This window comes from Gossypium hirsutum, chromosome A12 (genome assembly GCF_007990345.1).
Source record: "Gossypium hirsutum isolate 1008001.06 chromosome A12, Gossypium_hirsutum_v2.1, whole genome shotgun sequence".
Lineage (NCBI taxonomy): Eukaryota > Viridiplantae > Streptophyta > Magnoliopsida > Malvales > Malvaceae > Gossypium > Gossypium hirsutum.
Genome location: NC_053435.1, coordinates 21,707,598 through 21,724,433, shown reverse-complemented (window position 1 = coordinate 21,724,433; position 16,836 = coordinate 21,707,598).

Here is a 16,836-nt window from a genome sequence, read left to right as displayed (position 1 = left end):
TAGGTTTAAACCTTACAAGCCTGTGTGGAGGCAATGCACACACCTGGGTGTATTGGGACACGCCCGTGTGCATTGGGACACGCCCGTGTCCCTTAACTGTGTTGAATTATTGGAATTTATTTTTCATTTCAAACCTACAAGGGTTTCCACACGGTCGAGCACACGCCCGTGTCCCTCACACAGCCTAGACACACCCGTGTCATCGCCTGTGTCTACAAACCTGGACATTCTATTTATGACGTCGTCATCCATCTAGGGGCACACGGCCTAGCACACGCTATTTATGATGTCATCATCCATCTAAGGGCACACGGCCAAGGCACACACCCGTGTGCTAGGCCGTGCCCTCCACACGGTTGAGACACACGGCCGTGTCTCTACCCATGTGTTTACTACCATACATACTGACCTAAAATTCTAGGTGCAGGGGACACACGGCTGAGCAACACACCCAAGGGGCTAGCCGTGTGTCACACACGGCCTAGACACATGCTCGTGTGTCTACCCGTGTGGGCCATTTTGAAGGCTATATTCTAAGCCTTTGGTCACCTTCCAATATCCATGTACACTTATAAATCTCAATGGCATGTAACATGGCCAAAATATACTCTCAAACTACCTTGGCATAAGCTATCACATGTTAACCTCATCTCATTGGTTTAGCAGACGCTAGGTTATCCCTTTTTGTATTAAGGATTACCATTTCAACAATCTCATTTTGTACTTGGCTCATTTTAACTCATGCCAAATATGACATAAACCATCTCCAAGTGATTTGGCCATATTTCACATATCCATTCATGGTATATCACATCAACCATCACATGAAACATTCAAGCATAAACATGCACTATTAGTAGGTTTACAACCTACATCAAAAGGAGTCATATCTCATGGCCTTATACAAAATGAATAAGTATATCATTCAAGCACTTACATTGGCTAGCCAAAAGACACGTATAAAAAAATGACCAAGAATCCTACACATGCCATTATAACAAAATAAAAGTTTATATATACCAAAGCAGAACAAGTTGATAGTGTTGACAATGCTCTAACTGTCTTCCAATCTTCACAAGTTCGCGAGCTCTGTAAGACAAGGGAGATGAAAGAGGGTAAGCATTTACATGCTCAGTAAGTTCGGATAACCGGAAAGTAAACTTAACAGTTATTTAGCATATCATAATAGATATTCATCCCAACATGCATAGTATAATTTCCCTATCACATACACTCGACCATCAAGTTAGTCTCAGGCAAATACATTATAACATTAGTTTTAGATGAGCTCATCAATTCTAGCATTTCTATTTTCATTTCTCATTTTAAACCCGTTGAATTTCTTGGGGTCTCGATGGATATCTCATTTACCGTCAAGTCATGCAAGTGATTATTTTAAATACACACTCCCATGAACCTCGCTCTTATGGTGAGGTTACCAAGCCAAGCTAAATCCCCCGTAATATAAACTCATAGAGCAATGTCAGGATTACCAGTCCAGGCTAAATCCCTTACAATGACATATACTACTATGAGTTCGGATCTGAATTACCAGTCCAGGCTAAATTCAGATCCTATTCGAATTACCCGTCCGAGTTAAATCCATTTCAGCACACATATTCTTCGGGAGGCTAAATCACTATAGGATCACCCGTCCGGGCTAGATCTTTTTACCATTAATTCATTTTCGAGAAATCCATCAGGTATCCTTTTTATTCAACCGGGATATTTCTTTGTAACATAATTTTTTCATGAATTATCGTATTTTGCATATAGATATTATAATTTATACATGAACTTCCATCTTTAATGTATTTAAAAAAATAGTTTACATTTGAGTTACGCGAACTTACCTAGTAATCGTTTCGGATTCGAATTTTGGTTACTCCGAAACCTTTTGTTTTCCATGGTCGACCTTCAAAATTGGTTCCTTAGGGTCTATATCAGTAAAAATAAATTATTAATACCTCAAAATTTTCAATTTAGGCCTAAATTTTGCCTCCGGACAAAATGACCATTTTGCACCTAGCCTTTCACACTTTACAATTTAATCTCTAGGCTCGTATAATGAAATGCATGAAATTTCTAGGTTATCCAAGCCTAGTCGAATATTTTTCTTGCTTATAACAGCCCACATTTTCTTTCATTTCACATTTTTCTACCCATTTTCACAACTTTTACAAAATGGTCCCTTAAGCCATTTCCATGAAAAACTACTTAGTAAAAGTTGTTTACCATCATGTAAACTCGCATATTCCTCCACAAATCATAAAAACATAAGCATCTCATGCATGGGTAAATTTCTAAACATGAACCCTAACTTGAACAATGGGTAGAAATGCAGAGAGCATATTACGAGGATCTCAAAAATATGAAGAACGTTAAAAACGGGGCTAGGGAGCACTTACTATAGAGCTTGAAGATATTGAAAATCCTACCTATGGAGACCCTTCAATTTTCAACAGCATGGAGAAGAAAAATGGCTGATTTTTGCTTTCATTTTCCCTTTTTATTTAGTTTATTACCAAATGACCAAAATGCCCTTTCTTAATAACCATTCAAAATTTTCCATGCATGCCCATTTTTGTCCAAAAACTTAGAAATTGGGCAAATTACTCTTTAAGACCTTCTAATTAATAATTCAAAGCAATTTCATACAAATTTCTTCTTAGAACCAAAATTTTACAACTTATTCAATTTGGTCCCTAATTACCAATTGGACACCTTGTACATAGAACTTCTTCATGAAACCCTATGTGTGCAAGATTTAAGTAAGCCATATGTGTGCAAGATGGCACAGGTATGTACTAAAACCCTATAAATATTTTGTATATGATGATATTGTGAAAGATATGTATTTGTATAAGCATGTGCGTATGACTATGGAAGGTAAGTATATATATGACATGAAGAAAAGTATCACAATGGATAAGTAATTATGCTTAGATTATCAATAGTTGCAAAATGTAGATTATTTGTATGTGTACTTACTAAGCTTTATAGCTTACTCTCCTCTCTTTTCCTTTCTATTTAGATACATCAAGCTAGCTCAAAGGATCGGGAGACGTCGAAGCTCGGATCACACTATCTTCAAGGATTTTGGATATAAAAAAGTTTAATTATTTTGGTCATGGCATGTATAGGAAACTTGTCTATTTTGTGTATATGTGTCAAGTTGAAGTAGCCAACTGTAATGGCTCATTTGGGCGTTGATTATTTTGTATGTGGCCATGTGATTTGGTCTATATTAACGATTGGGATGTATCCCTAAGTTTACCTTTGCATGCATACTAAGATGTGTCTGTGTTGGGTGATGGATGACTATTTGTTTGCTTGTATGTGGTTGCATGATTTAGCACTCATAATGGATTGATAATAAGGAATATGGTAAACCATGAAATTGGTGTGGAATGACTAAAAGATAAGGTTGTGTGAATACTAATGGACTAGTATAAAAAGGGGTCATAGTGATGTTATAATGTTGCATGTCTAAGTGTCCAAAAATATCATGGAATATGCCATTGAACATATGGAAGTGCATGATTGTTTAAGGGTGACCAATGGATTGGAGAATAGCCTCCAAAGGGTCTACACGGGTAGACAGACGGCTATGTGCCTAGGCCATGTGTGACACGGTCAGCCCCATGGGCGTGTCGTTCGGTGTGTGTCCCCTGCACCTTGAATTTTATTTTAGGTTAACATGCATGGTGTAAACGCACGGGCAGAGACACGGTCGTGTGTCTCAACCGTGTGGGGCATGTGCTTGGCTGTGTGCCTCAAATTTATATGATAATGTCATAAACAGAATGCTCACTAAAATTATACGGGCTACCACACAAGCGTGTCCCAGGCCGTGTGAGGGACACGGGCTAAGAGCACGAGCGTGTGCTCGACCATGTGAAAACCCCTGTAGGTTCGAATTGGAAAATAAATCCAATAATTCCACACAGGTGTGGGACATGGGCGTGTCCCCAAGCACATTGGCGTGTCTACTGCCTCCACACGGGCGTGTGAGGCTTTAACCTAGAAATTTTCTTAGAATTTCTGTAAGTTCTCGGTTGAGTCCCGAACCGTTAATGTTGTATATTTTGGGCCTCGTAGGTCCATAATAGGGACAAATTGACTTTAATTGATTGGTTTTAGTTTGAATGAAATTTTATGGCCCGGTTCTATATGTTTGGTTCTACTTAAGTCTGGTAATGCCTCGTACCCTATCCCGACATCGAATACGGGTAAAGGGTGTTACATTTATTGGTATCAAGGATACGGTTTAGTCGATTCTTGGACTACGTAGCATGTGTCTGTGTCTAGCTATATATGCCATGCGTAAATTGTGATAGTGTGATGACTCCTGACGATATTAAACTATGTTTTTCATATAGTAATGAATCCCGACCGAGCTGTAACAGATGACGTAGAAAGCAATGCACTAGCCCTCGCTCAAGGGACGGGTACCTGAAGAAAGTAAATCGTAACGGTGAGCCAAGAGGGGAGGCTAGAGAGGCCTTCTTCCAAATGATGAATGATTGGTATGCTGAGTTCGTCCGTGCGAACCCAGCCGCTCAGAGGCAACCCCTTTCATCCCTTCTGAACCCTTAGTCTGTACCCGTGATGCCCCGAGGTATAAATTTTATGAGATTTTCTAAAACTCTTGTGGATAAGATTCGAAAACAAGGAGTAGAGGAGTTTAGAGCTAACACTGAGGATGATGCTGAGAGACCCGAGTTTTGGCTCGAGAATTTTATTCGAGTGTTCGATGATCTGTCTTGTACACCTGAAGAGTGTTTGAAGTGTGCTATTTCGTTGTTGAGGGATGATGCCTACCATTGGTGGAAGACTTTGATTTCGGTTGTGCCTAAAGAGGCAATTACTTGGGACCTCTTTCAGGAGGAATTCCAGAAGAAGTATATTAGTGAGAGGTTTATCGACCAAAAACATAAGAAATTTCTTGAACTTAAGTAGGGTCGTATGTCGGTTACCAAATATAAGCGAGAGTTCGTCTAGCTTAGTAAGTATGCCCAAGAGTGTGTGCCCACTAAGGCTAAGATGTGTAGGAGGTTTGAGGACGGACTTAATGAGGATATCAGGGTGTTAATGGGCATCCTTGAACTAAAGGAATTTTTTGTGCTCATTGAACGGGCATGTAAGGCTAAAGAATTGACAAAGGAGAAGAAGAAAGCCGAGTCGGAAGCTAGAGAAACGCGAAAGAGAATGATGAGCAGATTAGCCCCAACTCAGTCTAAGAAATCTGAATATGTGTATTCTCATTCTTATGCATCATCAGGACACTCCCATGGAAATCGTAAGAAACAAAGTTCGGGTTTCCAGACTCAGGCTACATCTATAGCTAGCGTAGGAGATGCTAAGCCTCGTCGACCTGAGCGTGAATACTGCAGAAAATGTCATCCGGGCTCATGTAGGATAAATAATGGGATGTGTTATAGATGTGGTTCTCAAGAACACTTTATTAAGAATTGTCCCGAGATGGATCATAGATTTCAGAATGCAAGACAAAGTGGATTGACTTCAAAGGCAAGACCCCCGAAAAGTATCGGTATTGGAGTTGGTAGCAAAAATACAACACGAGAGACGGCAGTACGATATGAGGCTAAGGCTCCAGTTAGAACCTATGCCATATGAGCACGTGAAGAAGCATCGTCGCCTAACATGACCACTGGTACTTTTGCTGTTTATGACACTGTTGTTATTGCTTTGATAGATCCAGGATCTATACATTCATACGCATGCATGAAATTGCCATCTAGCTTGAATTTACTCGTGGAGTCTATAGAATTTTTTATTAAAGTTTCAAACCCGTTAGGAATGCATATCTTAGTCGATAAAGTATGCAAGAAATGCCCTTTGATGATTAGAGGTCTTTGTTTCCCAGCTCAATTGATATTGTTGCCGTTTGATGAATTTGATGTTGTTTTAGGTATGGATTGGTTGACATTTCATGGTGCTATAGTAGATTGTAAACGTAAAGTTAGGGAATTGAGACATGAGAATGGTGAAGTCCTTTGAGTCGAATCAGATGAACTTAGTGGCTTGCCAATCGTAATTTCTTTGATGACCACTCAGAAATGTATGAGAAAAGGATACGAAGCATATCTGGCTTATGTATTGAATATAAAGGAATCTAAGTTGAAAGTTGAATCAGTGCTTGTTGTATGTGAGTTTGCAGATGTGTTCTCAGAAGAATTTCCAAGTTTACCCCCAGTTAAGGAAGTTGAATTTGGTATCGAGTTAATGCCAGGGACTGCACCTATCTCTACCGCTCCGTATAGGATGGTTCTGACGAAGTTAAGGGAATTAAAGTCACAGTTGCAAGAATTGGTTGACAAAGGCTTTGCAAGACCTAGTTTTTCACCTTGGGGTACTCCCGTGTTATTCGTAAAGAATAAGGATGGTTCCATGAGATTATGTATTGATTACCAGAAACTTAATAAGGTAACGGTTAAGAACAAATATCCACTACCAAGAATTGATGATTTGTTCGATCAGCTAAAAGAAGCAATATGGTTTTCCAAGATAGACTTAAGGTCTGGTTATTACCAGTTGCGAGTTAAGGAGACAGTCGTACCTAAGACTGCTTTTAGAACAAGGTATGGTCACTACGAATTCCTTGTTATGCCTTCTGGATTGACGAATGCTCTGGCTATGTTTATGGATTTGATGAATAGAATATTTCATCCATACTTGGATAAGTTTGTTGTAATGTTCATAGATGAAATTTTAATTTACTCTAGAGATGAGACAAAACATGCCAAACATCTGAGGATCGTTTTGCAAACTTTAAAGGATAAGCAATTATATGCCAAGTTCAGTAAAAGTGAGTTTTGGCTTCAGGAAGTTGGATTCTTAGGCCACATTGTTTCCAGTGATGGTATTCGGGTTGATCCTAGTAAAATTTATGCCATTGTTGAATGGAAGCCTCCAAGGAATATAACCGAAGTTAGGAGGTTTTTGGGCTTAGCCGGTTATTACCAAAGGTTTGTAAAAGAATTTTTATGATAGCCACTCCTATAACAAGACTTCTGCAAAATGATGTTAAGTTTGAGTGGACAGAAAAGTGCCAACAAAGCTTTGAAAAGTTGAAAATGCTATTGATAGAGGTGCCAGTGCTAGTACAACCGAAACTAGGAAAAGAATTTGTAATCTACAGCGATACATCCTTGAATGGACTAGGATGTGTGCTTATGCAAGAAGGAAAAGTTGTAGCCTATGCTTCGAGACAGCTGAAACCTCATGAGAAGAATTATCCAACTCATGATTTGGAATTGGCCGCCATAGTTTTTGCCTTGAAGATTTGGCATCATTATTTGTTCAGGGAAAAATGTCATGTCTATACCGATCATAAGAGCCTCAAGTATTTGATGACTCAAAAAGATTTGAATTTAAGACAACGGAGATGGTTGGAAATGTTGAAAGATTATGAGCTTATAATTAATTATCATCCGGAAAAGGTGAACATGGTCGCTGACGCTTTGAGCATGAAGTCTCTATTCGCTTTGAAGGCAATGAATACACAGATGACCTTATATGATGATGGTTTCATTTTAGCTAAATTGAGACTTGGCCGACTCTTTTCCATCAGATTTGTGAAGCTCAAAAATCCGATGAGGAATTACAAGCTAAGAAAGTTCAGTATGAAGCAACCAGTGAACTCGACTTTCAGACTGACTCTAATGGATGCTTAAGATTTCAGGGAAGAATCTGTGTTCCGAAGAATACCGAGTTGATCCAGACTATTTTACACGAGGCACATAACAGTCGTATGTCTGTTCATCCGGGAAGTACCAAGATGTACAATAACTTGAAGAAAGTTTATTAGTGGAATGACATGAAAAGAGATATCTCAGAATTTGTAACCAGATGTTTGATTTGTCAACAGGTTAAAGCTGAACATCAAGTACCCTCCGGTTTACTCAAGCCTATTGTGGTCCCTGAGTGGAAATGAGATCGAATCATTATGGATTTCGTGATCGGGTTGCTAGTGACTCCAAGAAAGAGAGATGCTATTTGGGTGATAGTCGATAGATTGACTAAATCGGCCCATTTTATACCTGTACGCATAGATTATTCTCTAGATAAGTTAGTCGATTTGTACATTTCAGAGATTGTTAGACTTCATGGTGTGCCATTGTCGATTATTTTGGATAGAGATCCAAGATTTATGTTACGATTTTGAAAAAAGTTGCAAGCGGCTTTGGGAATGAAACTGAATTTTAGTACTGCTTTCCACCCACAAACTGATGGACAATCCGAGAGAATAATTCAGACACTTAAATATATTCTTAAATGTTGTGTTCTAAAGTTTCAAGGTAGTTGGAAAAATTATCTACCTTTGGTTGAATTTGCTTACAACAACAATTCTCAGTCTAGTTTAAGGATGGAACCTTATGAGGCATTGTACGGTAGAAAGTGTCAAACTCCTTTGTATTGGACAGAGCTTAAGGAAAGTAAAATTTTCAGAGTTGATTTGACCAAATAAATCGAGGATAAAGTTAAGGTGATTCAAGATTGTTTGAAAGCAATGTTGGATAGAAAGAAATTGTATGCGAATTTGAAAAGAAAAGAAATTGAGTATCAAGTGGGTGACAAGGTATTCTTAAAGTTATCACCCTAGAGAAAGGTTTTAAGATTCGGTAGAAAAGGCAAATTAAGTCCTCGTTTTATTGGGCCTTATAAGATTACTGAGAGAATAGGACTGGTTGCCTATCGCTTAGCTCTGCCATCAGAGTTGGAAAAGATCCATGACGTGTTTCATGTATCCATGTTACGTTGATATAGATGGGACCCCTCGCATGTGATTACCCTGACAGAGGTTGAAATTCAACCGGACATGACTTACGGTGAGAAACCAGTTAAGATTTTGGCCAGGGATGTTAAGCAACTAAAGAACAAAAGTATTGCCCTTGTGAAGGTATTATGGCATAGACATGGGGTTGAAGAGGCCACTTTGGAACCAGAGGAGACTATGGAAGTCAATATCCGAACTTGTTTACTGGTAAGACTTTCGAGGACGAAAGTCCCTAAGGGGGGAGAAATATAACATCCCAAAATAGGGCCTAGTCAGAATAGTGGTTTTGGGACCACAAATATGATGTTAAAATATTGATTTTATAATTGTTATGAGGTTTAAAATATGAATATATACATGTGTTAAAGTTTCATGAAGAAATTTTAAGTATAAGGTGTCCAATTGGAAATTAGGGACCAAATTGAATAAGTTGCAAAATTTGTGTTTTAGAAGCAATTTGTATGAAATTGCTTTGTATTATTAATGAAAAGGTCTTAAAGAGGAATTTTCCCAATTTTTAAGTTTTTGGACAAAAATGGGTTTGTATGGAAAATTTTGAATGAAAAGCATTAGGGGCATTTTGGTCATTTGGTATATTAATGAAATAAAAAGGGAAAAATAAGCCAAAAATCAGCTCATTCTCTCCATGTTGCTGCCGAAATTTTAGGGTTCTCCATAGCTAGGGTTTTCAAGCTTTCCAAACTCTATAATAAGTGCTCCCAAGCCCCATTTTTAATTTTTTTCGTATTTTTTAAATCCCAGTAACTTGCTCTCTCTATTTCTACCCATATTTCATGCTAGGGTTCATGTTTAGAAATTTACCCATGCATGAGAAGCTTATTTTTTGATGATTTATGGAAGGTTATGCGAGTTTAAAGGATGGTAAACAACTTTTACTAAGTAGATTTTCATAAAAAGGGCTTTAAGGACGATTTTGTAAAAGTTGTAGAAAAGGGTAGAAAAATGTGAAAGGAAGGAAAATGTGGGCTGTTATGAACATGAAAAATGTTCGGCTAGGCCCCATACATTGTATTATCCGATCTTAGGGGCTAAATTGCAAATATAAGAAAGTATGGAGGTAAAATAGTAATTTTACCCAAGTATGAATTTTGGGTCGTTTTGAGTAATGTATGTAATAAACGAGCTAAATTTGGTATTATAGATCAAGAGAATCGAGATACGGGCCTTGATTGGGGAAAGAACAATGTTTACGAGGTTTAGCTCGATTTTTAATATTTTGTACTGAGGTAAGTACATGTGCAAATAAATACATTAATTGTTGTTATTAAATGATTTATTGATATTTGTATGCTTAATATGCTTATTTGGCTATGTCGATAATATAACATGTTTTGATACTTCGCTATATGATTATGAGACGTTGGCCATGTGAAAGAAACCATTTATGCGAGTGCATTCAGTAAAGGTCTGGAAGTCTAAAATCCCATTTGAACCTTAGGAATAGTTGAGGATACAAGTGACATGACACTAGGATAGTTATGTGTGTTATGAGCTCATTCAATATGTGATACATGTTAGGGTCCGGGTGCTGGGTATCCTGAGTTGTGTTCGGATACTCTCTTAGCTCTTTGAGTAGCCCCGTTGAGAGCAGCATGTGATTTTGTGATATGAGGCAATTCGATGCACTTTCTGTTAGGTAGCCAGGGCTACGTTCAGGCACTTCGGTGGATTTCTTCCGTGTGTCCGAATCATATTCCAAGTGTTCAACGGGTAATGTAATATGAATTCCAAAAGTAAGATTTAAGTAAGCCATATGTGTGCAAGATGGCACAGGTATGTACTAAAACCCTATGAGGACTTAGTATATAATGAGATTATGGAAGATATGTATTTGGATAAGCATGTGTATATGACTATCGAAGGTAAGTATATATATAACATGATGAAAAGTATCACAATGGATAAGTAATTATGCTTAGATTATCAATAGTTGCAAAAAGTAGATTATTTGTATGTGTACTTACTAAGCTTTATAGCTTACCCTCATCTTTGTTCCCTTCTCTTTAGGTACGTCAAGCTAGCTCAAAGGATCGGGAGACGTTGGAGCTCGGATCACACTATCTTCAAGGATTTTGGGTATAAAAAGGGTTTAATTATTTTGGTCATGGCATGTATAGGAAACTTGTCTATTTTGTGTATATGCGTCATGTTGAAGTAGCCAAGTGTAATGGCTTATTTGGGCATTGATTATTTTGTATGTGGCCATGTGATTTGGTCCATATTAATGATTAGGATGTATCCCTAAGTTTACCTTTGCATGCATACTAAGATGTGTATGTGTTGGGTGATGGATGATTATTTATTTGCTTGTATGTGGTTGCATGATTTAGAACTCATAATGGATTGATAATAAGGAATATGGTAAACCATGAAATTGGTGTGGAATGACTAAAAGATAAGGTTGTGTGAATACTAATGGACTAGTATAAAAAGGGGTCATAGTGATATTATAATGTTGCATGTCTAAGTGTCCAAAAATATCATGGAATATGCCATTGAACATATGAAAGTGTATGATTGTTTAAGGGTGACCAATGGCTTGGAGAATAGCCTCCAAATGGTCCATACAGGTATACACACGGCTATGTGCCTAGGCCGTGCGTGACACACGGTCAGCCCTATGGGCGTGTCGTTCGGCCGTGTGTCCCCTGCACCTTGAATTTTAGGTTAACATGTATGGTAGTAAATGCATGGGCAAAGCCATGGCCGTGTGTCTCAACCGTGTGGAGGACATGGCCTCTGGCCACAGACGTGTGCTTGGCCGTGTGCCTCAAATTTTTATGATGATATCATAAATAGAATGCTGCCTAAAATCATATGGGCTACCACAAGGGCGTGTCCCAGGCCGTGTGAGGGACACGGGCCAAGGGCAAGGACGTGTGCTCAGCCGTGTGAAAACCCTTGTAGGTTTGAATTGGAAAATAAATCCAATAATTCCACACGGGTGTGGGACATGGGTGTGTCCCCAAGCACACGGGCGTGTGCACTGCCTCCACATGGGCGTATGAGGCTTTAACCTAAAAATTTTCTTAAAATTTCCGTAAGTTCTTAGTTTAGTCCCGGATCGCTTATGATGTATGCTTTGGGCCTCGTAGGTCCATAATAAGGACAAATTGACTTTAATTGATTGGTTTTAGTTTGAATGAAATTTTGTGTCCCGATTCTATATGTTTGGTTCTACTTAGGTCTGGTAATGCCTCGTACCCTATCCTGGCATCAGATACGGGTAAGTGGTGTTACACTTATCCTAGACCTCATAATAACCATAAAACAAATATTTTAATGTCGAGTTTGTGGTCCCGAAACCACCATACTGACTAGGCCCAATTTTGGGATGTTACAAAGATATTTATGAAGGAGTCTACAAAGATTGGGAAATCTAGGGGAATCAACGATTACTAATGCTTGAATTAAGTCCAATTCGAGGAGAAATCCCAATTCTTCCCCAAGATATAATGACCACGATGATATGCCATCAAAAAGATACCAAGAAGTGCTAACTCCAAAATTGAGCTGAGAAGAGAATGTCGCTATTAATGCTTGTGAAAAAGGAGAAATCCTATTAACTATCTCAATAGATAGAAGAACATTTAGACAAATTAAATGCAACGGTTAAAGAAAAAGATATAGAACTAGTAAGGGAAAATGTCAGCTAAATGAAAAATCAGATCAACATCGAACTCATTGTCTAAGAAATTTTGGGTTCGACCCATAAGGCCGAAATACAAGAGCAGCATAACACAGACTGATCAATAGAAACAATGGTAATAGTTGATGCAGTGGAAGAGTGCCTGTCGATTTAGGAATCCCCAAAGTGAAATAAAGAGATTCTAGTAGTTCTAGTTAATGAACCCGAATTGACTATCATTTGCTTGACCTTAGTCCTAAACTAAGCACCCTAGAGATTTGACGGCTTAGGAATTTTCAAGATGCTGAACATAATTGAAAAAAATATTCATAGACAAGACCTATGATAATATAGCAAGACTTGATCAAGTTGGACAACTAATGAGCATAGGCCTTGAGCTGCGGGCATTGCAAAAAGTTTTGTCATTGCAAGAGCCATGCAAGAAAGCTATCTATAGACAAATGGAGGAACCTAAAATATATAAAATGGATGAATTTAAAAGTGTGTAGAGCTAGAATCTAAAAGACTCAGTGCAAAATCCCTTGCTATTTCCTTTACTACCCTTTGTGCGAATCATCACCTTAAGTACACTTAAAAAACTATTCTAGAGTAATGAGATAAGAAAAGACATAATAAGCGATAAGTATGAACCATACTTTTCGACTTCTTTACAAAGTAAGTATGCTAAGAAAAAGCTAAAGTGGTTGCATGGTTATGTGGCTTTGCAAATAGTTAATAGTTACGACCTGTGGAAAGAGTTGTTGGTTGTTAAAGCAGGTCGGAAAGGAAAATTTAGAGAAAGAGACAACTGCTGACTAATAGAATGGAACGATGGGTGTTGGACTAATACAGATAGAAACAAATTAGGGGAGTCCATCGGTGTATATTGTCTAAGCTGACGGACGAGTTCAAAAACAAGACCTAACATCCTTATGTAAGAATCTTAACAATTGTACATATTGTATATTTAACTAACCAATTCATTAATACATTATAGTTATGTCAAAGATAGGTTTAACAAGCATTTGAAGCATTCTAAAGATAAAAAATTGGGAAACAAGGTCAACGTCATGACACAAACAATTCTATGTCGTAACATAGTGGGCAGTAACAAAGAAGTTCAAAAATCAACCCGATGTCGCGACATCACTAACTTGTGTCATGACATGAGTAGTCTTCTAGGGATGTTGCGACATCACTAACCTGTGTCACGACATGAGTAGTCTTCTAGGGATGTCACGACATGAAAACATGGTGTCACAATATTGCTACAAATTTTTGCAAGGTCGACCTGACCCATTCACGCAACTCAATGGAATAACCCTTCTTATACCTAGTTTTTAACCTTAAAATCATTCTTTTTAAACATAAAAACATCCCCTTAGTATAATCTAACTTCATTCTAACACCCAACATCTTTTAGAACCCTTCTAAAACCCTTTTCCTCTTTAAACCCTAAACCTCAATCTTTCAATCCAAATTTAAAGAAGCTACATTGGAAGGAGTTGTCATCGTCAAAACAAAGATAAGGTGCAAACAAGTTCAACAAAAGTTGAGGTTCAAGTATTCTAAACCTTTTTCTACTATTTTATTGATTACTATTCATATCATTATTGAAACATTGCCTATAATATGCCTATTAGAAAGAACAAGAGAACTCATGTTCTAGAAACACCCTGTGTTTTCGATCTTGTATGGTTCCACCATTTGAATGTTGAGAAATATTTTCTTGAGTCACAGGGATGACTATTGATTTAGGAACGAGGGTTCGAACCCTTTATAGCTCTTTGCAAGGAAATTTGGACATTGGTCCGATATCACCATTGGGAGCAATTTCGTCTCACCCCTAATGAAAATGTGGTAGTCCCTATAGCCCATAAATTTTATGCCTCACTTAAGCATTATATAGTGTGAGATGAGACAGGGGTATATGTGACTTCTGTCACGGCTCGAGGGAAAGAAGTACCACTGTACCCTAGTGATATTTATGAATTTTATGAAGTCCAATTTTATGAAAAAGATTATCTTAATGAAATTGACTTAGATATATTGAATAATATCGATATGGAGGAGGTTACAAAGTATTTGAATCAAGGTAAGGGGTTTGGAGCTATAAACTAAATACGAAGATCCCAACGAATTTTAATCGGGCAATCATGTTTTCAATTGCCAAAATGTGGATGCAATTCATTGGCACTAGGATTGTACCCACATTAAACGTTTTTAATGTTAATGTTTTCCTAGTTGTTTTGTTATATGGCATATTGCAGCAAAAAATAGATTTGTGCAGGGCGTTGGATTATTCGTAAAATGAAACGATGTGTGCAAAGCCAGAATTTTGGACTTTTCTTTCCTCATTTAGTAACAGCGTTATGCGAAAGGGAAAAAGTGCCCATGAGCGAAAACGAACAATTCATGAAGCCAACTCGGAGCATAATTGGAGATACATTGTATACAGAGTACGCTGAGCTTCAGTGCAAGCAGATTACTGAATGTAACCAACGAAGGAAAGAAAAGATGGATGTTCCAGCTTTGTTAAAAAAGAAAGAACATTCGAGAGCAATAAAAGGAGCTTGTGGAAGCACAGAAGCGGAACTTGATGGTATGATTAGATGGATGCAAGAAATGAGACTTATGCTTCACGAATTTGTAAGAATAAACGAGCTGCCAGAACCTAATTATCCTCTAGATATGTTTGGTCCAATATCGACTCAACATGTGGAAGAAGGCGTGAAAGCTAATTTCGAGGAGGCAGGTGTTGTCTAAGAGTATCCCAGGATGAAGGATGAATATGAAGCGACATTCTAGCCATAGTATTCGACACCAAAAGAACTTGTAATTCACAGCCTAAGCTGACAATCGCAAGGTGGGAGCTCCCATAAAAAATGTAGCTCGGGCAAAGGTAAAGCATTGTGGAGCAAAGGCACTCCTGTCCTCTAGATGATTCGGATGAGGATTGAGTTTTATTTTTGTTATTTTTAAAAAAGGCTTGTATTAAATTTTTTGGATATTTCGTAATTTTAACTTTGTAGGAGTAGGACTAATAGTAGTTTTTTTATTGCATCTTGCTTAAGATTTCTCTATAGGAACCCAACACGAAAGAGACACAAACAATTTGACCTAACACGATCAAAGGAGGAAGCACCCACCATTCGTAGTTGTAGCGACCACGATCGATCGGGTAACTGCTTTCCTTATCTATTTATGGACTATACATTGAGGACAATGTGTCAACTAAAGTGTGTAGGGGTAACATAGGAACCTTGTTTATTTTTCAAATTTTGCATTTTTCTTCAATTTTTTTTCTTTTATTTGGTGTGTTTAAGATTGTAGAAATACAAGTGATTGGCTAGGAGCTGATAACTCCCGAACAGAGTTATATTTCATACCTGTGGACCTAGTTAATGACCTGTACTTAAGTACATCTAATTACATTTTAGGACATTTCATTAGTATTTTTAGCATTGCATTAAAACTTGGGCTACGTTTAAATATTAGGTTTTTTTTTTGAAAAAAAGACCAAAAAAGGTCCACTCAATTAATAGAATCATTTATCACCAATGCATGGATATTATTGGGATAATTCATCGCAAAGGTCCAAATACAAGACTTATTAATAGTATCTTTACAAATAAAGTTAGCCACCTTATTACATTTTTGATTGGTCCAATAAATAGAAATAGACTCAAAATTTTCCATAGTTTTATGAATTTCCTTGATGCGTGTGCCCATAATGGTGATGTCTAAATTACGCTTCTTCACCCTATTTGCTAGGCTGGAGTAGTCAGTCTCAAACAAAGCTTTTGAAATATTCAATGTCCTTGCCAGCTTTAGGCTTTCCTCAAGAGCATAGATTTCCGCCCATTCAACGGTCAACGTTTGCTCTTTAAAACCCCCACCTCCATGTACAACAAAGCCATCTTCATCCCTAGCAACCATCCCATAACTAGTTTTATTAGGAGCGACAAAAGTACCGAAGCTAACTTTTACGAACCCGCATGGAGGCTTTTTCCACTTATGACAAATAAGGGCAATCGAAATCAATGGATTGTTAACCAAATTAATTATGGATTCAAAACTCATTACTGAGGGTTGTTTCTCTCTCCCGTACCACCCTAACTTCATGCTCTTTGCTCTAAAAAATGTCGTTATTGCGGTTTTTCTAGGTATTCCAGAGAATAGTGAAGAGTTAGCAGCAACTTTTTTTTCTAGCTCACACATCACATCCTATAGCCAATCAATGCAGCAAGCATAATTCTTCATAAGTAACTTGTTAACCCTCCAATAGTAAGAATGGCCCTGGTATCCAGGCAATCTATTAGTGTATGGATCAGTGTTTCAGCACTCACACCTCATCTTGGACAGTCTTTTAGAAAGCCATGGC